The sequence below is a fragment of the Vipera ursinii genome (genome assembly GCF_947247035.1).
Source record: "Vipera ursinii genome assembly, chromosome: 3".
Lineage (NCBI taxonomy): Eukaryota > Metazoa > Chordata > Lepidosauria > Squamata > Viperidae > Vipera > Vipera ursinii.
In genome coordinates, this window is record NC_139516.1 from 42,048,838 (window position 1) to 42,075,489 (window position 26,652).

The 26,652-nt window shown below is 35.8% G+C and overlaps 2 long non-coding RNA genes across 3 annotated transcripts; one reads left to right on the top strand and one right to left on the bottom strand.

Annotated features, from left to right (window-relative positions):
- The first annotated feature begins 6,999 nt into the window (after positions 1-6,999).
- Positions 7,000-20,573, top strand: LOC310637851. Of its 2 annotated transcripts, XR_014491978.1 has the most exons (4): positions 7,000-7,036; positions 10,584-11,693; positions 12,324-12,453; positions 18,557-20,573. It is a non-coding gene; the product is annotated as an uncharacterized lncRNA (long non-coding RNA). The 2 variants fall into 2 exon arrangements; XR_014491979.1 differs by lacking the exon at positions 7,000-7,036 and having other exon boundaries at positions 10,513-11,693; positions 18,557-20,565.
- A 1,502-nt stretch (positions 20,574-22,075) lies between these two features.
- Positions 22,076-26,536, bottom strand: LOC310637853. Its single transcript, XR_014491982.1, has 2 exons — positions 26,020-26,536; positions 22,076-24,532 (listed from the first exon to the last, which is right to left on the bottom strand). It is a non-coding gene; the product is annotated as an uncharacterized lncRNA (long non-coding RNA).
- Positions 26,537-26,652: the final 116 nt, after the last annotated feature.

Genomic DNA, 26,652 nt, shown 5'->3' on the forward strand with positions numbered 1-26,652 from the left:
TCTAGTTTAGAGCTGTACAACTTTTTTTTCATACTGAAGCTGTGTGACTTGGACACTGGACCCATATTTTAAAAAGTGGGTAGAGCTGAAATAATGACAAAACTCAGTACAATTTCATTTAAATGTAACTGAAATTAATTTAATTCTTTTTGTATGATTAAGGCCAGATATTTAACCATTTTTCCCTTGTTGACAAAAATTTACAGTATAATAACAATTTGAAAAGGGTTTGAAGGTTGCATTCAAATCTCTGTAGAAACATGTATATCCTTGGGGACATAAGTCACGCACTTTTACTATAAAACCTTTATTCCTATGATGCCCAAGGCCACCACTGTGTGCAACAAGTACTGTGTCTATGCTTTCTATAAGGCAACTTTAAAAAAAACTTTTTTAAAAGGTAGTTGCACCATTTTTAAGGCCCTCCTTGGCTACTTCACAAACTGCTTCCTGATGTTCTTGCTAATTTCCACTAATACTAGTGCCACTCTTGTGAATTAGGCAAGTGAATTTTGATCTTGTAATAATTCTTACAAAGATTATTACAAAGTACCGGTAATTGATTTAAGGCAGACATGTCAAACTCACATCACGTGACATTGCGCCAAGTATCGGAGCTTTTTCTCCATTGCCAGCAATAGGGTGGGTGCAGTTTCCTGGTGACGTGTCCAGCCCGTGGGCCAGCAGTTTGACATCCCTGATTTAAAGTAACTTCCAGATTCCACCCATACTTTTGCCACTTGTTTTTAAAGTAGAATTCTTCCATAGAATTAAATATACATGAGCCTCAACATCAAAATCCAATCTATACTTCTTGACTTTTTGAAGATGATCAAATGGAGTATCTGCTCTTAGTTTCTCAGTTCTCAGTTTACTATTGCCTAGTTTCCACTTTATTTTAGAATGTGAATACTTCTAGACCACAGAAGTTTTGGGTTTCATATATGAAAAATGGCACGTGTTATTTCTCACTAGTACATCATATCTTTATCATAAGCTTTAAAAAAGAAATGGGATGCATTTTAAACAAACAGGCATGTGATAAACTAAATAGAAGCTAAATTGGTTTTGAAAGAACCCAGCTCGAAACAGATAACTATTTGATGTACAGAAAATGGTTGCTAGGTGTAACTGTCAATAGCTGTGAATATAATGAGTTATGAATATCTCTATGGAAGAGGAGGATGAGGGGGCAGAAGCAGAGGACTCAACAGAACAAAATGAATAGGAACACAGAGAAGAGCTGTGCCAGGTTTTCACAGTTCAATTTAACATTGTAGTTTACCCTTTTTATTTGTGAGAATAATTCTGGAGAATAGTAAAAATGTAGTTTTCTAGGGAAGCAAGAATTTCATGATCTGAGTCTGTGCAGGCCTTTTAACACAATCCTATTCTGAAATAAATTCCATTTTGTTTAATTTTATGTGGGAGCGTGTATTGAACGACCTTAACAATTCTTACAACATGTAATAAATTAGATATATTTTATCGAGGCTATGCTGTTGTTATGTTATATAAGGTAAGACATTAACTCGGAGGCGCCAATTAAGAGGAATAAGGAGCATGCAAAACAGCCCAGCGATTGACATACAGAATGAAACTGCTAGATTGCTTCAGAATCTTATAAATACCAGATCTCTGGAGTTATTTCTTCAATTGTGCTATTAGTCTGTTACATAGACAAACTTCAGGCATGGTTCAGCAGCAGTTTCTCTAGGTTACTTCTGAATAGTTTATTGCTATAATCTACTGTAGATGAAGTACTTCTTGAATTTAAGGCTTTGATTTCATTATGGAGCCTTTGTATATTATGGAGATTCTCACAAAGATGGTGCCAGCAGCCCTTACATGAGCAATACGAAGGCATAGAGCTCTCAGAAGAGATAAACTCCTCTAATCTTTGCAAGGACAGAAGAAAGGAGCTAACATATTTTGAATTGCCTAAATGTAAAGTTCAGATATGAAACCAGAAATACTTGTTGGGATTCTTGTGTGATCATACTAAAATTTTGCTGAATGAATCTTATTAATCTGAATTTAGAAAGATTTGTTCCTGAAATATTATTGTTTACTGATTCTTGGTAGAAGGCTCTGATAGCAGTAAAAGAAAAAGATATTCTATGTAATTTTTGTTTGCTGATTTTTTTTCTATTGAGTCTACCTGCCCCCCCCCCCCAAAAAAAAATCAGGGATGCAGTAGAACCTCCTGCATTGCAGATCCTAGGATAGCAATATTTCAAAAATCTCTTTTAGCTGCATATTGCTTAAATACCTGATTTGGTGCTTATTCTTATTTAATCAAATTATTTTACCATAGTTCATACATTTACTGTTACAATAGTCAAAAATCTAAATTTTCCTATTTTTATTGCTTCAGTGTTTGTGAAACAATTTACTGAAAATAGACCAGAGATTAGAAATCAGCTTATATAAATATTTTTGAATGTTTTAAATAAAATTTTGCAGATATCAGTGATAGACACAACAGGATATAAATTAGATTTCTTTCTTAAAGTAGTAATCAAATGTACAAGTAGTTCTTGGTTAAAAACAGCAAATAATAATAATAATAATAATAATAATAATAAGAATAAGAAGAAGAAGAAGAAGAAGAAGAAGAAGAAGAAGAAGAAGAAGAAGAAGAAGAAGAAGAAGAAGAAGAAGAAGAAGAAGAAGAAGAAGAAGAAGTTGGAAAGGACTAGAATTGGGACTAGAATTGCTATCTCTAACAACATAATTGTAAAGCTTGATGTCATGTGACTGCACCATGTAGCAATGGCAATTTCAGCAAGCAGGGTTGCCATCATTAAGCAAATCATCATAAGTCCTTAAATAAGCATATCACATGGATGCCAGGCCACTTCCTGCTGGCTTTCCCATTGACTTTGTTGGAAGCCAGCAAAGAAAATCACAAATTTATGGGATTGCAGGTTGCTGCAACATCATAACCACACGCCAGGTGTAGAGCACACAGATAGTGATCACTTTTGCAACAGCTAGGACTCTAAGCCTCTATTATAGTGCCACTCATTCAGTGCCTAACAAATTTGAAAAGTTGCTGAAAATATGGTCTTTAATAAAGAGCCATCTGTAAAATAAAGTTAGATTCTTTGATCAATTCTTTGTTGTGTGTCTGTCTTTCAAGGTAAACCAGACTAGGAAACCCATGTCATGTAGTTCAATACTACTTTATTATAAAATTATAGTAAGAGAATCTTGAAAGTATAAATGCACTTCTCCCCATTCTCCCTTCATTTTTGTGAGAACTAGGGGAGGCATCTGAGATGTTTATTAAGAACTATATTTTTGCTCTATATTCAGATGTCTTTGACTTGACGGTTGTCTTTATAGCAGTAGCTCTTCTTCCTATCCTTCAAGACAATTTCTTCTGTTCGCTTCGCTGCATCATTCATTTTCTTTGCTTACTTGGCTACAATGTGTACTGTGGCTTAATTTCATAGAGGTACAAATGAATGTATCCAATACTTAATTCAACACAGCTTCCATTCTAATATACATACTAGAAGCATAAAATTAATTTTCAACTCAAGTGAGTTAGGGATTACCTTTTATATTGTTAATATCCTATATTAACTTCAAAGCAAATTACAAATTGTTTCCCTGATACACTAGAAAATACCCAGTACAGTTGACATTCAGTTTATGCCTTGGTTTGGCAGATATGTATTCTTAAAATAAATGTTAAAATTTCTTATCCCAATCTTAATTTGAAGCAAATTTGGGCAGCCTCTTCTTCTGATCTGGCAGAAGAGAACAATAATTTCAGGTAAATGTAATCAGAAGTTTGATAGAACATAGGGGTATTTCAAACATTTATTTATTTATTAAATTTATATGCTATATCCAAAGGTATTTGTGGCAGCTAATGATATTATTTTATTAGTACTTATTTGATCAGTTATCTGTTCTTATTTTGCAAAGAACTACAAATAATTCTTTACACTGTGAATAACTACTGAGTCAAAGATTACATTCAGTAATCTAAAATTATTTGCTGCAGTCTTGATTCTGCATGGATGATCTTTGGTGGACACACTTGTTTTCTGGGACCATAGTAAGAAGCATATTTGGAGTTGTCTTTTCTGCCCATTATAAAAATTAACCAATACTTATAAGAGTTTATAGTTCTTGGTGAAGCTAGTCTAGAATTGTTAAATTGGGTTCCCCCTCTATTACTTCTTCTGAATCTGATTGGCTGCTTCAGGGAAGTGCAGATCGAATATAGAAGCTGAAATGAAGTCAAATAGTTTATGCATGAACTGTGCCTCCATTGTTTTGAGATTCAGTTTTAGCTTGTTCAATCCATCCAACTCCTCTGCATCTCCAGTAAAGCTTACAAGGAAATGTACTGGGTTATTGTCAGCATACTGATCAATACCTGAAATTAATGGATAACTTCTCCCAATGGTTTTACCTTGAGTTTAAATAAAATGGGATTGTTGAGTCCTGTAGTATCCCAAATTGCATAAGTCATGGGTTCACCTGTTCATAACTTCACAACTTCCATCCTTCCTTTCTCATTCAGAAAGGAAAGGAGCCACCATGTTTGCCACCCCCAATCTTTACAGTAGTCCATTGTAGATGTCTGAATGCAGCTGAGTTGTCTAATAAGACCAGAAAGGGTGAACTCCCTCCATCCAGTTCCTCCTAGCTTCTGTCTTCCAGGTTTCTCCCCCAAAGTTCCAGCCATTGCCCAACTGAATCCTAGATTCAAAAAATCCAAGTTTCTCTGCAGTTGACATCCTTCAAGTTTCCCCAAAACATCCCCAGAAAGGACAGATTATACACTAGGCAGAAATTGCCTAATAAATGGCCTCTTCAGGAGTAAGCACATCTTCAAGGCAGCTGCTACTACCACCTCTCCCAAAAACGTATTAATCACCTCTCAAGTCTATCTAGACACTGCCAGAATCCACCTACACTGCCTAAAGGAGCTAGGTAACGCATAGATCCAACCAATGAGTGGGAAAGTTGAGTTTTGTTATAACTTTTTGTATGCTTTGGTTAGCTTTTTATTAGGGATGGTCTAGAGCAGGGGTCCCCAGGCCGTGGCCCAGTAGGAACCAGGCCGCAAGAATGGCAGGCCAACACACATGCAGGCAGCTTGACGCTGGCCTACTACTGATGCAACCCAATTTCCCTCCCCCCCAATCCAGGTTGCCAAGCCACAAAGGTTGGGGACCACTGGTCTAGAGTGTTGTTCTGTCCCCCCCCGGGGTACAAACAGACAGACAAGCAGGCACAATTAGCAAGGGTTAATTCCTCAGGCTTTAGTAATTGCCTTCTGATAAGGCCTTGGCAGCAAAATACAGTCAGCCAAAATAGGCTCGTTACCTCAAGCGTCCGCTGGAATGAGATAACTTCCAAACAATTACTCAAAATGAGTCCAAGCAAACAGTACAGAAACAGAAGTACAGAAGCGTTGTCAAGAATTCAGGCCAGGTTTTCAAACAGATAATAAATCCGACAGACTTCCGAAGATGTGACCAGAAGTTGATTTAAATTATTTTTAGTCACAAAGTCCTGAGAGCAGCCACACACCCTTTTGTACCTTGTGGGGTGTGGCTCAGTGACTCAGCTAATCCCTGACCCTCCTACTCTTCCTACGCTGCTGTAAACGCTTGGATCTGTGCCGTTCTCGGGGATCTAGCCATGATTCATCTCCACTGCTCTCCATCTGCTGCAGCTGCTCTGGCTCACTCCCAGCCTGGCTAATCAAAGGCTGCTCCTGTCAGCCTTCAGATGGAGATGGAGGCCTTGCCAGAGGGGAGGGTCCCGGAGAGGGAGGCCTTGCCAGTTCCTCCCCATCATCCTCAGAGTCCTCTTCCTCAAGTAGGACAGGCTCGGGGGTCGGGGCCACAACAAGTGTGTTATTGTCATGATAGCTATTAGTATCAGTTGCTTTGCTGATAATTATTCAATAATTCAATTGATTAGAAATTGATACATTTTTCCATTCTGTGCATTATATGGGAAGAAGTAATTCATTTCACTATCATTTATTTTCAGACCTTTTTCCATACAATCTATTGTAACAATATATTGGTTCCCTTTGAGCTTGAAAGTGCTGTTGGTTAATAATAGACAAATAACCATTCACAATGCAATCACAGATAAACAGATTAAATATTTTCCATTTGATAAAATAGATGAGATGATTCTACCAAATGTCAAAACGTCAGATGTGGAGATGGGTCTGATAGTCATGAAGATATTCTGAATAGCTGTAAATTGTTAATATTGGATTTGCAGAAAAGGATTAAGTTTTTGTCAGTGTTAATAAATTAATCAGATTAACATCTAGGTTGAGTCCAAGCTAAAGTCCCTGCTGTAGTTGTAGTTGAGAATGTTGGTTCCACTATGGCTGTTAAACACCTGTCTTTCCCAGCTTGTGAAGGTGGATGTAATGATGGAGAGAATTTAAGATTGCTATCTGATATTGTTTAGATTTATTGAAGGTGAAAAGCTAACTTCTCCAAGTATTTATCCTATCAGAATTATCTCTTTTGAAATTTGCACATTTGAATTTTGTCCCGCACTATGTCTGTTTGCAGTATGTGGATCAAGCAAAGGGGTAGTCAAAAAGCAATTGAGTAAACTAAGCCAGTAAATAATCCATGTTAAATTCTGAGGGATGCAAAGAGAAATAAGGTCAAGTTGAAAGGCCAAGGACTTAGTGAGTCAAGGCACAGGATGCAAGATGCTTGGTCATAAGTACAAAATGTATAGATTTTGTTTCCAGTAACACATTTGCTCTTGAACAGAGGGTTTTATATAGGAAGAGGATAATCTAAAGTCTATAATACATTAACTGCTAATGGAGTTTAAGTCTCCAAGGGAACAGTCACTAACTCTCAAGGAAGTTGTAATTTCCAAGAAACTTTTGCTTGCACTTTTGCTATGTTCTCCATCTCCAATCTTTACCATTAATTTGCCTTGATTTTTCAGGCAAAAAGGAACTCATTGGTTCAACAGCCTCTCTTTCCCTCCTTTCCATTGAGGACTCAGTTCAAAGGTTCGGGTATACCTACTTACATTTCATTTGGAATATATGTTACACGAGGCTGTTCCTGAATTTTTTATTTTATTTGTGCACTGCACTTTATTATTTCCAGATAAATAATATTACATATAGCTACAAGTCAAGGTAGATTCCTGATAACTTCATAGATACAGTTGTGCAGTTTTCTTTGAAGTGTTTGCCATTGTCTTCTGTGATATTTTTTCAAATTATGCTGATCTATGCTAGTCTTGTGATTTGATTTGATTTGATTTGATTTGAGGGTTCCTTGGTGGTCCCTGAACTTGTTTTCTTGCAGATGTTTCATTACCCAAACTAGGTAACATCATCAGTACAAAATCAAGTAAGCAATACCCCAATCAAGAAACTGCCAAAGAAGCCAACAGTAAAGAGCCCAACCAAAGAACTTCTAAGACCACCCCCCACCAACACTGAGAGCCAAGCCACTGGAATATAAGCTGACAGCGAACCGTATTCCTTACAGCACTGATTATGTTACCTAGTTTGCGTAATGAAACATCTGCAAGAAAAACAAGCAAGCTCAGAGAGCACCAAGAATCCCTCATTTCACTATTCTCCTTTATTGATTTGATTTGTGCTTGGCGCATGGTGGCGTGGTGGCGCATCAGCTCCCTCTGTTCTTGGAGGAAGCTGATTATCTAGACCCGTACCAATCAGGCTTCAGGTCTGGGTACAGCACGGAGACGGCATTGGTCGCACTGGTGAATGATCTCTGGCGGGCTCGGGACAGGGGCTGTTCCTCTGTCCTAGTCCTATTAGACCTCTCAGCGGCTTTCGATACCATCGACCATGGTATCCTGCTGCGGCGCCTCAGGGGGTTGGGAGTGGGAGGCACAGTTCTTCAGTGGTTCTCCTCCTACCTTCTGGGGCGTTCGCAGTCGGTGTTGGCAGGAGGGCAGAGGTCGACTCCCGACCTTCGCTCCTTCCGGCACAATTTAAAAACTTATTTATTTGAACAATCTGGCCTGGTCTGATGGGTTTGGGGTTGGATTTAGTTTTAACACACTTTTATTATTGTATTATATTGGGCATAATTATTTAATTCTTTTTAACTCTTTTTTAACTTTTGTATTTACATTTTGTTATTTATTGCCCTGTACACCGCCCTGAGTCCTTCGGGAGAAGGGCGGTATAAAAATTTAATAAATAAATAAATAAATTCTGGGTTAGCTTACAGCCTTGGTATTCGCAGATGTCTCCCACCCCAATACTAACCAATCTACTAAGTACTACTCCTATCCCAGTACTAAGCTGCCCAGAGTTTCCCTGTGATAGGATGGGCGACCAATTAGATGATAGATAGAAGCAAGCTAAATCTTTCAAAGCTTCTCAGCACAGATATTTCTGCGGCCCACAGAGGTCTAATACCACTATATCCTAATTTAGCATACTATCTAAATTAAACCACTGATACATAAGATTATTGCCTAGCTCATGTCTTTTTTGCTATGTAGATTCAAGCTCATTGAATCATCTATTGCAAAAACTTTTGGAAAACCCACAAAAGGTTTGTTAAGAATGTTTGTATAATGTTACATTAATCATGCCTACCTTTCCAGGAAATCATCATAGAAAAATAGTTCTCCATGATGAGTATATCAAAAAGAAAATATTAACTTTGTAGTAAATTTGCCAGGATGACGTTTTGTTGGAAATTAATACAGTTTCTGGATATCATGTGTATCTTCTTCAAAAGTTCTCCCTAGCTTTGCTGCAAAACAAAACACTGAATTTCTGCATGGCCCTAAGTATTAAGAATGAGTATACCCCATAGGAACAGTAGAAGAAAAATGAGCTAAAGTGCCATTTGTGCTGTTGTATATGCTGTTCATGCTTCCATGAAATACAATCGATTTGGTTGTTTTTCTGTTTTTTGGACAATAAAACAGGAAAATATTCAGGACAATTGTTACAACAGGAAATATGAAATAGTAAAGGAAAAGTTTAAAGGAGGAATTATGATGGAAAATATAATAGAATTGCTGAGGTAAATAAGTTTAAGTTAAGTTTAAGTTTATTAAATTTTTATACCGCCCTTCTCCCGAAGGACTCAGGGCGGTGAACAGGGCATATAATAAAAATACAAAAGTACAAAAGTTAAAAAAAAATTAAATTATTGCCCAAAATAAAACGGTAAAAATATACAAATATTAAAACCCTGAGTTAACTCCCCGTCAGGCCAGGCCAGCTTGTTCGAATAAATGGGTCTTTAACCCACGCCGGAAGGAGCAGAGATCCGGTGCCATCCGGAGCTCAACCGGCAGTTGATTCCACAAAGCCGGGGCGCCCACAGAGAAGGCCCTCCCCCTGGGGGCCACCAGCCGGCATTCTCTGACCGGAGGCACCCTGAGGAGGCCCTCTCTGTGGGAACGCACAGGGTGGAGTCGACGCCGGCAGCAGGTGGTCCCCGAGGTATTCCGGACCCATGCCATGTAAGGACTTAAAAACCATCACTAAGACCTTGAACCTCACCCGGAAGACAACTGCTAACCAATGCAGCTCGCGGAGCAAAGGTGTAACATGGGAGTACCGGGAAACTCCCAAGACAACTCTCGCGGCCGCATTCTGTACCAGTTGGAGCCTCCGAGTGGTCTTCAAGGGAAGCCCCATGTAGAGAGCATTGCAATAGTCAAGACGAGAGGTCACAAGCGCATGAGTGACCGTACACAGGGCATCCCGGTCTAGATAGGGCCGCAACTGATGCACCAGGCGAACCTGAGCGAAAGCCCCCCTAGTCACGGCTACTATATGATCTTCTAAGGTAAGCCGTGAATCTAGGACGACTCCCAAGTTGTGAGCCCTATCCACGGGGGGTAAAGACTCACCCCCCATAGAAAGCGATGGAACATTTTGAATGTCCCGGAATGCCGGAATGTACAGCCACTCAGTCTTGTCAGGGTTGAGTTGAAGTCTGTTCCTCCCCATCCAGACCCGAACCGCCTCCAGGCAACGGGACATCACAGCGAGGGCATCACTGGGGTTGGTTTGGGGTCGAAATGAAAAGTTGGGTATCATCGGCATATTGATGATACCCAACTCCAAAACCACGAATGATCTCACCCAGCGGTTTCATGTAGATGTTGAACAGGAGAGGCGAGAGAACCGACCCCTGAGGACCCCTGAGGAAATAGCATATGAGTTAAAAAAACACCATTCTACACTATTAGATTTTGAAAGAATGAAATATATTTTTGTTTGTAAAGTTGAAAACATGGAACCATAAAATCTTACAACTTTTTTTAGCATTTTTCCCCAACCCAGCTTAATTACTTCAGGGTTATAACGCTATAATATAATAAATTCAGTTTTTCATTCCACACCTGCATCCTTTTCTGCTTCCTCAATTTATCTGCAATCACTGTCAAAGTTTTAGTGCCTCCTAAATCTTTCTTTAGGTCTATATTTTAGAATAGGATTTTCCCACTATGCTATTTTTTATATGTTTCTTCTGCTTCTCTAAGTATACTAACTCTTCTAACAAATTTCTTGTTAATCTTTTTAGGTCTATTTTTTTTTACAGAGATGGTTATCACAATATAGAACTCCATCTTTTGTATTACTATGGTCTGCATCCTCATACTTGAAAGTGCCAGGAGAAGAACATGCATCTGAACATATTCTCTTCTAATATGGATATCCAGGACTTTCTACTACAGGTAGTCTCTGACTTACGACTATTCTCTTACCATGTGAAGTTATGACAGACTACACTGTGGGTACTTATAACCCAGTTCTGAAATTCCAGTGCCCTTCTATCATGTGACTACATTCCAGGTGCTCAATAGCTGGCCTGCATTTGCAGCCAGTTGCCAAAAACCAGCTTTTACTTCCAATTTTTGGCAAAATCATTGCTTTGCTTAACAGCTATCACAAAAAAAATCATAAAATTGGGTCAGTCACATTGGTGACCTGATTTACAGCCATCACAACTTACGACTGTAATGGGCAGACTCTATTACAGTCATAAATCTAGGGCTACCTATATGTGACTTGCGATCAAGAGAGTGTTATTATCAATAGAAATAATTTTCTCATCTCTCTCTTTTTACTAAGAAAAATCTGCCAGTTCAGACAGTTTTCATGTATTTATATTATTTAGGGAAATTCCAGTACTCACTACTCAATGCATACATACATATTTTTTTCAAATGAGGCGTTTTGCTTCTCAGGTGGCAAAAATTCACTACTGTTATACACGTGCATGTATGTAAACCATAATCTAGAAGGTTTGATTATTCAGAAAATAATATAGATTTATAATCCTGTGATATATTCTAATTGCATTGGCATATTTTTATTTTATTAATAAAAAATAAAAATGGCAGATATGTCAGAAACATCTAAAGTGCTGTAAGGCCAATGTTTTGATTTTTCACAACGTAGAAAAGCAGTATTTACTCTGATGTCTTGGGTACAGTCTCCATTGTATGAAGAGAGATACTGACGTTTTGTACTGTATGTTCTGTTTAAAGAACTTAATATGGTTTTAGGATTGTAAAGGCAAGAAATAGATGGAACAATTGTATGTAGCATAAATTTGTTTTTTAATCATATAGGATAATAACCGCTTGATTTTCCACTCATACGACGTTGCCAGGATACTTGGTATGATGTGGAACATGCAAAGCTGGTAACTAGCAATATCATCTTAATGTAGTTCTTTATTCATCCAATGTATTAGCATTGTATAACAGAATGATCTCAAGTGATTTACTGTATATAACCAACATAAAACAAAAATAAAATCCAGTGAACTTCAAATATGTGTAAACATTAAAAGCAGAAAAAAGAGACGAAAACAATATGTAGCCCTAAACATTAAATATACAAATACCTTTCTGAAAGAAGTTCAAAACATGGACTCAACAAGATCATGTTTTAATGGACTATAAGAAGAGTTACTAAAATCTGTTGCCTGTATATGTATGTATGTATGTATATATGTATGTATATATATGTGTGTGTGGCTGTAATCTAATATATATTATAAAAAAATCTGTATATACTTTTTTGGACATTATGTGAAAGTTTATCTGTTAAGCCTGGAATTATTGGAATCTAACAAGTCTAGGATAAGATATAGATTGTATCAATGAGTAAATTATGATGCGGTTAGACAAAATAGTGTCTGAGAACTTATATTTACCTATAGATGTCTCTTATGAGATTTCTCAGGATCTCTGTTCCTGGTTTACTGTATTTATTAAGTATCTTTTTTTAGTTTCTTTTTTATTCCACATTTTTTCATATACAACTCAAGGCAGTGAACATACCAATACAGTGAACGTACCAATATTGTTTTTCCCAAAACAATAATCTCATGAGTTGGGATGGGCTGAGACAGAGTGACTGGCCCAAAATAATTCAGCCAATTTTGTCTGCCTAATAAGGTAAGTTCCTGATTTCTAGGTCAACAACCACTACACCAGACTAGCTTTGGTTGTTTGTTTTTATTTCACTTTTAAAATAATAATAAATGGAAAGGTGTGGTATTTAGAAGCAATTGGCAAGCATACTTTGAATTTACTTCTACCTTTCATTGAGGAACTCAAAGCAAGCACCCATTTTTACCCACAAGAACAACCCTAGGATCTTCTTCATATGCAAGCTGCTGGTTGGCTTTTTATTTTTCAAATGAAAATAATAACAAATATAGTTATTTGGTGAGTGGTTACAGTTCTGTACTTCTTAGATATTGGATATATCACAATACAAAGAAAACTGCTGTGATGCAGTAATCAGGATTCAATTAAATTCAGTGTAATCTGATTTTTTACTACTTCCTCAAGAGATATTACACAAGTTAGAATTTGGCTGTTGTTTGATGTCTTGTTTTGCTTGTTTCCCTTTATATTGTATTCTTAGAATAGATTTGTATATAAGAAAAAATATAGTGAACTAGGTAAGGAAAGCATATAGAACATGGTTTCTGCAATTGTTTTCAATCTCTTTGTTCATCATGGTACCACAAAGTATCATATGTGTATTTATGTGGCTATGAGAATCAAATCATGACAACTGTTTGCTTGTTTATATATTTATAAGGCTTATATCCCTCCTTTCTGTTCAGTAGCTGAAAACAACCTCCTGCTTTTATCCCAGCAACCTATGAGTTAGTTTTGGCTGGCCCAGTGCCGTGGCTGAGGATGAACTAGAACCCAGGTCTTTCCATTGTCTTTCTGCCTCTTCCATGGGGATGCATAAGGGATTTTTTCTGGATTTGATTGTTCAATGGCAGCTTTGCTATATGCAATGATTTAAGCTTGTCACTCTCCCAGATGGGAAGGAGAAGGAATTGATCGTTTAGGCTTTCTTTTGCCTAAAAAAATAACTTGTAATAAATTATCAAAAAACTAGTCATCTTAAGCAAAGATCTGGAATACTGATTTTCAAATCAGTCTATGCCTAATACCCAACTTCCAGGTCATGGATTTTTCTCATATGTACATGGGTCAACATCTTTTCTCTGCTTGTTCTATTTCTGAAATTTCATTGGATCCTCACTCTGACCAAGTTGGATGCACTACCCTCCTCGTTTTTGAAAAGCAAATTTTCCTTTTCAGCAGCATTTATACCCATATATGTGGGGAGAGTTCTGTAGAATCCCTAAAACTAATGCTTCTTTGTGGCCATCTTTATAGGGAATCTCAGCGGACATTCATCTATCCTGTTTTAAAGAACTACCCTAGTAAAAAGCACAATGCTTATACATCACTACTTCTATCTGAACAAAATCTGGTGTGTGTGTGTGTGTGTGTACATAAGTAATGTTTACATGAATATAAACATAATATATATAAAGAAGAGTTAAAAGAAAAATTGAGAAACAAAATAAAGAAAAAAAGAAAAGTTAATTAAAGCAATTTCCAATCTTCTTTACAGCAGTTACAAACCAATATATTATCCCTCCCTCTTTCTAGGACTAGATCATATAGTTCCTTTCTATCAACCCATTTAATCAGCACATCCAAAAATTGCCATTTCTTTTTTTTCATTTTCAGCAAAAAGTCCGTAAAAGGTTTCCAGTTTTTTATAAAAAGTATTTGTTGTTTTATCCCTGGTTAACTAGGTCTTACATATTCTGCAAATTTTCCCATTTTTACAATCCATTCCTCAGTTGTAGGAATTTCTCCAACTTCGTACATATAAAGTCTTGCTGTAGTTACCATATACAAAGCCAATCCTCCATGAATCTTTTTAAAAAAAAATCAGTCTGAAACATTGTTTTTGCAATCAATTCTTTTACTAATATTTTTGGTAAACATTTTTGTTTTCTCATTATTAATCTTAACATCAACTAGCACACCAAATTCTTAATTTCTCCAATAATTTATCTATTCCATCCATAGAATTTTCCAAAATTAAAAATAAGTTGTCTGCAAAATTGCTTATGTACTTTTTCAACCTTCAACCCGTCTTGTCTTATTTCCAACATATTTCCCATATTATCTACCTATGACTCACTTTAGCAATATGACATCAGAATTGGACCCAAACAATATATAACAATCTTAAACATCATCTTAGGAATAAATGGAGTAGTACAATTAATAACCAGCCTACTACATAGCCAATAGGAACAGCAGAGCAGCTTTAGAGTAGAATTCCAACATAGGACATTGTAATCCATGAGAGATACTCAGTCTGGATCGTTGATTATTCTACGTTGCCATTTCTGCTGAGCAGTCTTTTCTTTTTTAAAAGATTTAGTGAAAATCCCAAAAGGCAAATATGGAAAATTAGATAAGTTTTTGTTTCAGTTTTCCTCATGGCTTGTGACATTTTAGCCACAAACAAGTGAACAGAAAATATACTGTTTCATAACTTTTTCAGTTGGTCCAGTTTCAATTAAAGAAAAAAAAAGTAGTACATATTAGCTGTTGCAAAACATCTTGCGTGGCAGCATGATGATTTGCATATGTTGCAGGAGGCATCATTGTACTGTTCATGTTGACATTTTACATGTCCTTAAAAGGACTCAGGGAGGGGGATGGAGGCAGCCTGTTGTGTTTATTACAAGTAAAATGATTAGTTATTAACAATAGCTTTTGATGTGAACACTTTTCACAGATATTGTTTGGTTCTTTTAAAAGACCATCTGTCTCAAGAATGTTCCTTTTAAATAGAATCTGCAAATGAGTTTATTCCAGGATTGACAAGGAACTTGATAAAAGCTTTCCACTGTGAGAGGAATGTTTCATGCCCATAAGTTTAAAGCCACTTTCCTAATACATTTATTTACATACATTTAAATGTCTTTCTTTATAGTTTGCACTTCAGTGCAGCATATAAATTCAAGGTAGCCCATTCAAGGCAGCAGTTAAGATGTCTTCTTAAGAACCAAGCATTTCTTTTTGTGTTCATATCTTCTCAGGCTGCATAAATTCAAAAGATTTCTTTATGTTATGAAACAAAAAGTCAGTTCTTTGTATAATGGCTTTGTGTTGCAGATTTGTGGGAGCATTCATACTGTTTTTCACTGGGCTTCCATTCTTTCCCTTTTCAATAAGTAAACTTTAAAGCATAAAAGTAGAATACACTGATCAAGGGTTAAATATTTTTTACTTAGGACTCTAAATAAATATGTTGGGAAAATTACATTTAGCTGGACTGAAGAATGTAACATTCTTGCTCTTTTGAGAAGAAAATCAAGGAATTTATTAGCAAGCACTTGAGCACAATTATTACTGGTATCACACTAATTTGCTTTGACAGCAATCACAGCATAGTGGGTTATATATCCATATTTTAAAGAATGTAATTTTTAATAAGCCAGGTAGATATATGCTATCATTAAAAGTAATCATTGTGTAATAATATTTTAACTTATATTAATTCACAATACAGGTGGTCCTTGCTTAGCAATCTCAATTGGGACTGGCAACTCTGTTGCTAAGCACTGCCATTACTGAGTGAAAAATCATGTGACCACAAGTCTTACAACATCACTTCCCATTCAGTTATTAACCAAAACATCAAATGACTAAGACTTACAATTTTACTTTCACATTCTCCATTAATTCTGCTTGTTGCAAATGGTTTGAGAAGCATGACAGTGGTGATCATGTGACTGCAGGACACTGTGAGAACTGTAAAAGCAAGAATTGGTCACAAACCTGGTTTTTTTTACAGAGTTATGATTTCAAATAGTCAGTAAACAAGGCAGTCAGTAAGCAAGGACTATTTGTAACGGCTTGAGTGTGCTAATTTGCCTTAGAAAATTAGAGCATTTGGGGAAGGTTAGATCTGATCCATTGAAATGTTCCTATCAAGAAAATATATGTGGTGAAGACCAAATCCCAAATCTCCTAATTCCTAAAATATAATTTCTTATTTGTGAGCAATTTACTGACATAGTATATGTCTACTTCTCTTCTGTCATGTTCTTATCAGATGCTAAATAAATAATAATAGTGACATAGTAATTCCCTTCTAAAACATTTTCTTCCAAATGTTCAGTATACTAGTTGAGTGTCTGATGGCACAGTTTGTCCAACTTCAATTCCAATCATAACTGCCCCAGACATGATCCAAAAGAGCAGTATGTAGTATTCTTGAGAAAACTGGCCTTCAAGTGCAAAATAGGTTGCCCAGAAATAATGAAGTGATTTTACTTCTGTGAACACTCAACAAATTGGTCGTTTTAACTTACATTGATCACCTTATTTAAAAAATCTTTATTCTGCATACCAGTATAGTATTCTTCAGAGTTGATTTCCAAAATTGAAAAGATTACTAAAAAGCAATAATGTTACTTCGCAATAGTTTGTATGTAAAAGTAAAAGCAGTGTAGTTGATACATTCTGCAGATATGGTTTAATTATTTGAAAATAGGTACATCATACATACTCCTACATACTGCAAAATATCAGTTCTGAAGGCTTTACACAGAATAAAAGTAACAATACTAGTTATTTAATTTTTTTAATTTAAAAGAAATAATTATTTAGCATTTACCATAGAATAGAGAACCTACACTATCTCGGACAGGTGATTGTTTAGTCTTTTCTTAAAAATCTCCAGGAATGGAGCTTCCACAATTTCTGGGGAAAGCTTTTCCACTGGTTGATTGTCCTCACTGTCAGGAAGTTTTTCCTTAATTACAGGTTGCTTCTCTCCATGATCAGTTTCCAACCATTGTTTCTTGTCCTTTCCTCTGGTGCTTTGATGAAGTACCTGACCCCTTTTGCCTTGTGGCAGCGCCTCAGATACTGAAACACTGCTATCATGCCTCCCCTGTTTCTTCTTTTCTTTAGACTAGCCAAACCCAAGTCCCGCAGCCGTTCTTCGTATATTTTAGCCTTCAGGCCTTTGATCATCCTAGTTGTTGTTCTCTGATTTTTTTCCAAAGTCTCAACATCTTTTTTGTAATATGGTGACCAGAATTGGCTGCAGTATTCCAGGTGTGGTCTTACTAGGGCTTTGTAAAGCGATACTAGTACTTCGTGTGATCTTGATTCTATGCCTCTGTTTATACAACCCAGGATTGTATTAGCTTTTTTTGGTTCTGCTGCACACTGCTGGCTCATAGTCAAGTGGTCGTCCATTAGGACTCTAAGGTCCCTCTCACAGTTACTATTTTTAAGCTGGGTCTCACCCAAACTGTATATTTGCCTTTGGTTTTTCTTTCCTAAGTGTAGGACTCTGCTTTTCTCCATGTTGAAACTCATTTTGTTGGATAGGGCCCATTTAGATCACCTACCCACAAGAATTAAATTATACTACAGTTGTATTTTCAAGTTGTATTATAATAACTGCCCAAATCCTTCATACACATTGAAGACCAATAAAGTGAGAATGAGAGTAAGCTGAAAGCTGAGGCAAACTTCACATGTATGGTGGTCTAGTTCAGAAAGAGTAGTTTGATACTATTCAGTAAAGATCAGGTAATTATTAATTCCAAAATCTTGGAGAAAATGTTACAATGAAGAGAATTTAATATCTAAATATTCTAACTAGTAATGAAATTTATTAATGCTTCCAAACTTCCAATCTAAATAAATGTGATGCACAAAAGAAGAAAGAAGATGCTAAATGTTGATGTAGACAAAAAATATCACCTAGAAAAAGCAAAAATAAAAATAATGCCTTTGTTATTCAAAAATGATTGCTTTTTTTTTTTAAAAAAGGAATTATGGGACAATGAAAGGAACAGATGGAGATATGCAAAATTCCACAAGGAAGAAAAATGAGGGGTTAGATGAGGATAGTGCTGAATAAGAAAACTTGAGGGAAAAGAAGCTGTAGAAGGCTAGAAATAAAAGGAAAGCATATAACTGAGGGACAAGAATATTTCAAAAATATGTCCAAATTGTAAACTTTCTATGTGGAATGAATTACACAAATGCCTACCTAAAGCATGTTAGAGGAAGGAAGGTTTATGAAGAAAATCACTTTGGCACTAATTCTGAGAAAATCTACCCAGCCAAATAAGCATTCTGAAAAACTAGTGAACAAATAACCTATTTGCATTAATGTATTTATTGTATACAGGGATGCGGTGGCTCAGTGGGTTAGGACGCTGGGCTTGTCGATCAGAAGATCAGCAGTTTGGCGGGTCAAATCCCGAGTGCCGCGTAACAGAGTGAGTGCCTGTTACTCGTCCCAGTTTCTGCCAACCTAGCAGTTCGAAAGCACATAAAAATGCAAGTAGAAAAATAGGGATCACTACTGTGGGAAGGTAACAGTGTTCCGTGCGCCTTTGGCGTCTAGTCATACCGGCCAAATGACCACAGAGACGTCCTCGGACAAGCACTGACTCTTCGGCTTTGAAACGGAGATGAGCACTGGCCCCTAGAGTTGGAAACGACTAGCACGCATGTGCGGGGGAACCTTTACCTTTACCTTGATTGTGTAAGATCCAGTATAGTACAGTATAATGGTTAAGCCATCAAGCTAGAAACTGGGAGACCATGAGTTCCAGTCTTGTCTGAGGCACAAAGCCAGTTGCATAACCTTGGGCCAATCATGTTAACTCAGCTCTAGGAAGGAGACAATGGTAGACCACTTCTAAAAAAAACTTGCCAAGAACACTGCAATCTCCAAGAATCAGACACAATTGAATGGAACTTTTTTTTTTATAAAAAACCAAAAAATAGTGAAAGGCATAATAAGAAAAGGAAATTAAGACAAAACATTAGTAGAAAGATTGTATGAGTATTTCATAAGATTAGATTGGTCCTAAAATTAAAAGAAAAATTGAATGTTATGTAAAATCCTCCAAAACACAGGAGGATCTTTAATATTAAATGCAACCAACAATCCAATAAGTAGAAAAAAAAAGATCCAGATATGATTTTAATACCTAAAAAAGAAAAACAAGAAAAAAAATCTGATCTAGAATATAAAAACTATAAAAGAGACAGAATAATTTGAATAAGAAATAAAGATGGGAAGCTATCAAAATAATGTGTTATGCTTATCTGAATTGGCATCAATGTTTCTTCATTTTTTTCAGTAAAAGAACTACAGAAGAATTAAAAAAGATGATTATGATGAACAAAGTCAAAACTTCAAGAAAGTAGTTTGGTTAGATGTTTGTGGCTTACTACAAGAGATAACCAAATGGTAAGTGCTATAGGAATAGTTTTGATGTACAGGTAGTCCTTACTTAACAACTACCCTGTTTAGTATCTATTTAAAGTTATGATGGTGGTCTTGTACTTAATGAGCATTGTGGTATCCCTGTGGTCACATGATTGAGACTCAGGCGCTTCCCAACCAGCAGCATTTGCAACCAGTACAGCGCCCCATAGTCATGTGATTACAGTTGGCTTTCAACAAAGAGAATCAATAGAAAAGCTGGCAATGAAATGCAAGTCGCAGTTTTGTCTCGCTTAATGACCATAGGTTGGTTTTCATTTAACAACCGCAACAGAAGTGAGGTGGTAATTCCATCATGTGCTTAACATCACACTGTTAAGGACAAAGTTGCCACTTTCTGTTGTGGTCCTTGTCAGAAATGTTAATGCTTCTGGTAGGATTTGGGAGCAGGACAGGGGAGAGGTGTGGATCCAAAATACCTCTGGAAGAGCAGTAACTTGAGGAGGATTAAAAATGATTGTTTCTCTTTTATACTCTCCGAACTTTTGAGGTCCATTCTGGGAACCAATTCACTGTAGGTGGGGTAGCTCCCCTTAAGTGTATGTTTAACTTGAAGCTAGTCAGCCATTTTTGGGAATGTTTCAATTTAGATTTTTGCCTTAAGCAGAAGATTGTATTATGTCCCCTAGCAGCATTTCTCATTTTTATTTTGAGATAATATATGATCCACAGAGTAGATTTGTGAAATATACATTGGAAGGAATAATTTGTTCTAACAATAGAACATTCTACTGGACACAGTTAATGGGCCTTAATTTTAATATGCTATAGTGTTTCTCTTTATATGTTATACATATAAGAAGGAAATGCAAGCTTTCTATGCTAATAAATAATGTAATGCTATTCTACTTTCTTAGATATATTTCCTTACCAGATAGAATATTCTCAGTTTTTAAATATTATGTTGAATGTATATATGAAACAGAAACAACAAAAACATTTCCTTCTAGGAAACTTGCAGGACAACCTCCTACAAAATGCATGGATGCTGGAGAAGGAAACAACAATGTGTCTTCCTCTGGAAGCTGGTTTCACATGGTGGCTTAGATTTTTCCATCTCTGTATCTAGCACCATTTGAAATCAGTGTTCTAGGAGCAAGAATTACAGCACTGGATGTAGAAAAGAAAGCAGCAACAAAGCTATCATGAAGCAAGAACCGAAATGTTAATTTAAAATAAGATTAAAAACTGATACAACAAAGGATTACTCTGTATACATGTAACAGAACAGCAAAAATTACTTTAAAAAAACAATAATCCAACAATGGCATTTCTGTTCATTAAGAAAAGATAAAACTGTCCCTTGGTCCCCAAAATCCTTGATCAATTAATAGAAACTGTTTTTTTTCCAAAAGGGCTTCTATCACAGATAGTACTGGAACATAGAGAGCCGCATGTCAGTTATCTATTACACACAACACTCTTCTACTACCTTGAAACAATTACGTAAAATATTGCTTTTATTTTGTTTAGCCCTGATTGAACTGAAGCTATTCTAATAAGGCCAATATTACAGAACAATACTTTTTTACTGAAAGAAAGACTCTGAATTGGGTTTTCTGGTGTAAAAGCTATTGTTTGGTTTTGTTTGCTTATTAGCTAGTAGAATATTTCAATATACTTACTTAGAAATGAATCAGGTGACCTAGCTTAATAAGATTTGCTTATAAGTATGCATGCATATGAGCGTACACTTACAGTCTATCGTGAGGGTGCCCTGTGCTTTCATCTCCTCCCCCCTCCAAAAAAAATCAAATGCATATAATGGACACTGAGCATTTAGAAAATATATACCAGTACACACATCAAAATAGCAAATGAATAAAGTATTATGACTAATAAAGGAACTTTAGGTTTTACAAATTGAAATGGTTAGTGTTTACATTTAATTGGTACAGTATTAGTCACACATTGCAAATAAAAATATTCAGTAACCAATAACATCTGTTTAGACTAGTTTTTCAAGATAAATACTAAAGAATGCTTGCTTAATGAAAATGCCTTTCAGATTACGGTATTAGCGTGTTCTGCATAACCTACAGCACTTTTAACAACCAGTGTTAACTCAGGAAAACATCTCTTACACAGGCTGACCGATTTCTCTTGGTGTTCAGAGTCTTAGTTTTTGTCTAGCACCATTTGAAATCGGTTATGATGTAGGGGGAAAAGCAACTATGGTGGAAGTGCTGGACATACTTTAAGATGATTTTGGCTAAAAAATGAAGTGAGACACCATGTACTATGATAGAAATAATGCTTTTTCTGTTGCTTGTATGTGCAGAAATCTGTTCTCCATTGTGAATTTCACACTGACAAACACTGCTATAAAAATATAACTTAGGTTTCTTTAATGTTATACAGTCTTATTGCACATTAATGGTAATATTTTTTTTGTTCTACAAAATCTAATACTTTTAGAAGTAAGATGCATTAAATTGCTAATGTATGAACATTAATGATATACAATGGCAAATAAGCTGCAAGGACAGACTTCTAGGCAAAGCTCATAGAAGTGCTCCAAACAACTCCATGGAGGCAGCAAGGTGAGCTTCATTCCCTTCCAGCTTTCACATTTCTTCAGGAAGGCTTTAAGTTCAGTTAAGAAAAAGGTTTTAAAAAAGGATATATTTATCTCCAGGGTGCTACTGCCACCATCTGGGGAAGGTGAGAGGCAGACTGAACAAGCAATTGAAAGTTCCTAAACTTCTATTTATTTATTTTTATTTTTACAAAGAATTCAAACAGTAGAATTATCAGTCAGTAAAGTTACTAAATGTTATATTTGGGGGTAAGAGAGAAGATAGACTGGCTGAGGAGCATTTTTCCAGGACTGAACTGTCCTTTGAAAAATTCCCCTAGATCATTTTTATTTTATTATTTCTATAACCACTCATCTCAGCAAACGACTCTGGTCCGCCCATCTCAGCAAATGACTCTTGTCCGCCCATCTTAGCAAACACCTCTTGTCATGATTTTACTTTCTAATCACTATATTCTCCACCTTGGAAAGAGTAAGACATCCTTTAGTTACCAAATTTGGCTGTATAAGGTCCCTGAGGCAGTTTTACTCAGAGTAAGACAGACAAAGTAGTAGTGTGTTTCCCTGAAAATAAGACTGGGTCTTATATTAATTTTTGCTCCAAAAGAAGCATTAGGGCTTATTTTCCAGGTAGGTCTTATTTTTGGAGAAATACAGTACTAAATGCGTCCGTCTGGTTGCCAATCATTATTTTGGGGGTGAGGCTTAGATTAACGAGCATCATGAAAAATCATGCTAGGGCGTATTTTCCTGTTGGTCTTATTTTTGGGTGTGAAAAGTGGTTTTTGGTGTGAAAAGTGGTTAAGAAAAAAAATTAAGATATGTTGAATGGATAATAAACATACAGAAAAAAATGTGTTTTTTATTCTATTTCTGTGTCACTCAATAATTTTTCATTGGGGATTGACAATAAACTAACATATATCAAGAAAGAGAGAGAAAAAATGCCCATATATTTTCACTATACATCTTCAACTAATACCAAACATTTTATTTATTTAAATTTTAATATTTAATTTATCACTATTTTAATTATTTTATACATGTTATTGATTCATTGGCTTTTATAAAAATTACCTTAAATTGTAATAGAAAGCTGATTTACATTTATTTAAAATATATGCCTGTTTTTATTGCAGACTTTTGCTGTTCTAAAATGTTTCAATAGTGTAAAGAAAAAAATTGTACAAAATGTTAAAAAATAATTTCTATTTGATATGAAAGTGTAATATAAAACTAACACTAGATGGCATTGTTGTCAGATTTTTGTAAAAATACAATAATTAATTTCTATATTTTGCCACCAGTGAATACACATTGATGAGTGATTGGAATTTCTAGAAAAATGAATTTGAACTGAGTTCAAGATCTTTCCTGAAACACTTGTTAGAATTTCAAAAGCTCTTGAATTCATTCTTAACTGATGCTACTATATGCACAGAGCATCTTCCTTTACCAACAAACAGCATAACAATAAAAAACAATCACAAATACAAAAAAAAATTAAGTGGTGCCACACTAGATTAGGAACATTTGAGTGCTTACTAGAAAAAAATAGTTTTAATATAAAGCACTCACCATTCTTTTTTTTTCTTTTTTTTTTGTAAAAGCAATCCACCCCAAACATGAGCAAAAGCAACAGGATACCAGCCAGAGAATCTATTAAAGCCGAATAAATATATTTTTTATTTAGTTATAATGTTTTCTAAAAGCAAAGATTAAAGTAGAAACAGAAAACATTCCAAAATAAATAATTTGCTAGAACAAAAAAACAATAAAAATATTAAAATGCTATGAAAATGGACCTATCATAAGGTATGTTATGTAATGCACTCTGTAAGTGTTCGTTCTTTAGAATCCAGAATAAAACTTTAGGACCACAATGAAAAGTTCATAATTGTTCCTGGCATATTTTAAATATTCCTGCCTCAAACAGCCAGAACAATTAATGCCTTTATAGAGTGCTCAGAATCAGAGTGGAGTAAAAATATACAAAAAAAGTATCAAATACATACTTTTGTGGAGATAAGTAACAAGAAGAAGGGACAGGGGAAAAAATTTCTTCAGTTTTGTGGCATCTGTATGTTTCACATTTCTCACCTTTGAAGATTTTAAAGCTTTTACGTTTCTCTGAGAAACGCATTATTATGGCAACTAATTGGCATGTAATGCAATGGCAATATAAACCAATACCATTCAATATTGCCTGGAATATGAGCTTTTTATTTACATGCAGTAGAATAAAGAAATGAGATGGACTGCTTCTAGATAGAAATTCCACTTTTCCCACATGATCATTTTGTTTCTTGCCCAAAAAAGGGCAGAAGCTGTTAGAAAATAAAGTTCATGGAAAATAAAATTATTTGTACAATACTATTCTGTGGAAGTGAGCATATTCAATCCTCACTAGATTACTTAGAAAATATTCCTTCAGCTTGTCTTTTTTCTTATGACAAGTTATTTAGTTGTTCTTTGCTGTTAAGACTATAGCAATAACTTATTTTCCTTTTTCAATTTCCTTTGGCTACACAATCACTCCATAATTATTCAGTATATGTGCTCATCAGGTAAGGAAGACTGAAGAACACAGCAAGCATCTGGCTAATACGCAGTGGCCTATCTTAACTAACTTAACTTAATTTCTAGAACTTACTTACAAAAAGCAATGCTAGCAAATTGTAGGTGGCTGAATATGGAAGCAAATCTAGACTTACAGTCTGCTTCATTAGGAAAGAAGATATAATGAAATTAAAGAGAATATTTGAATATATGCTTTCTGCACCAACATGAGTTAAAATTGATCAGTTGAATAGGAGTATCTCCAGGGGAATATTTTGGAAAATTTGGTAATAAATAAATAAATAATAAAATTGACATGTCACAGCTGTTTTTATGCCAACTATGAGCCATCAAATTTTGTACCTACTCAATGCATTCACCGTAATTGAACTAGCTGGGAAATATTCAAAGTCTCAACATGCAGAATGAAATGAAAATATCACAAGTTATAAATACACACAGCCCTAAACATTATTTCTTTATATACTTTAAATACAAAGAAATATAAAGAAACTCCTTTGGCAGGGTGCAGGAACAGAACAAAATCTTCAGTATTTCAACATTATTTTGCATCCTGCCAGAGGAGTTCAGCTCCCTTTGGGAAGCAGCTCTTTCAGGCAGCCCTCAGAGGTGAGAGGCAATCCTCTCAGCAGGTGGCAGCAGCTTGCAATCTTCCCTGCTGGTTTCCCCACTGACTTTCTAGAAAAGCTGGCAGGAAGGTTGCAAATAGTTAATCACATGATCATGGGGTGCTTAGCAATTGGCTGTAAGCACAACAATCTGTCAAGCAACCAGATTGTAATCATGTGACTACAGAGGTGTGCAATGTTTTGTGATGGCTGAAAGCTTTACTGGCCATAAAGCACCCTTTCCAAGACCCTTGTAATTCTAGACCAGGGGTAGGCAACCTTGGCTCTTTTATGACTCATGGGACTTCAAATCCCAGAATTCCTGAATCAGATGACTCAGGAATTCTGGGAGTTGAAGTCCATGAGTCATAAAAGAGCCAAGGTTGCCTACCCCTGTTCTAGACCATCGTTAAATATACAGTTTTAAGTCAACAACTACCTATACTTTATAACTTTTATGTATTATATTTAAGTTCTAATCTTCTTATACTACCAGCAGAATTACAAGCATGATGTACTATCAGAGAATGAAGGCATTACCACTATTGCTAAGATTTTAACAAAATATAGCCTGTTACACAACTAAGGGCCAAAAGAATGAAGGAAAAAAAGTAAGTTAAATTTACCTGATAGTTGTTGCTACTGCTGAGTTCCTTCACTAAAGCAATGGTGCCGGATACTCTCTCTTAACATACTGCAGAATACGTCAATGCTCATGCAATTGTTAGTTTTCTCATGCTGGAACAAATTCTACTCATGCCCCAGGCAGCCAAGCAATTATTGTAGTTGCTGTGTCAGTACTTTCTTCTTTTTCATTCTTCTCTGGCTTTCTCTTGTTCACCTATTAAGGAAAAGAAATGTCTGTCAGTAAGAGAAGACAATTAAAGTTTGTATTTACATTCACTGGAGGAGGTTACAAGAGAATAAAGCTGGAACACAATGGACAATACACATCAGAGAAATGCCCTACCATGATATGTGGTATATTATCCCCCCAGAGATCAGTTTGGCCCCGATCTTGCTAACCTTTTGAAAGACCCTGAAACACAGGGCTTTGTCAGTAAGCATAGAGACCCAGGAATGTGATACAGCTGGCACACTGGCTGTACTAAGCATTATATGTGATTATCTTGATAATGAATTTTGTGAACTTTTTATGATGGAGTCTTAGATCCTTTTGTAATTTTGGAATTAGAACCACAAAAAAGTTAAAAACAAATTGGAAGCTAGAGCAAAAGATTATAAATTATACAAAAATA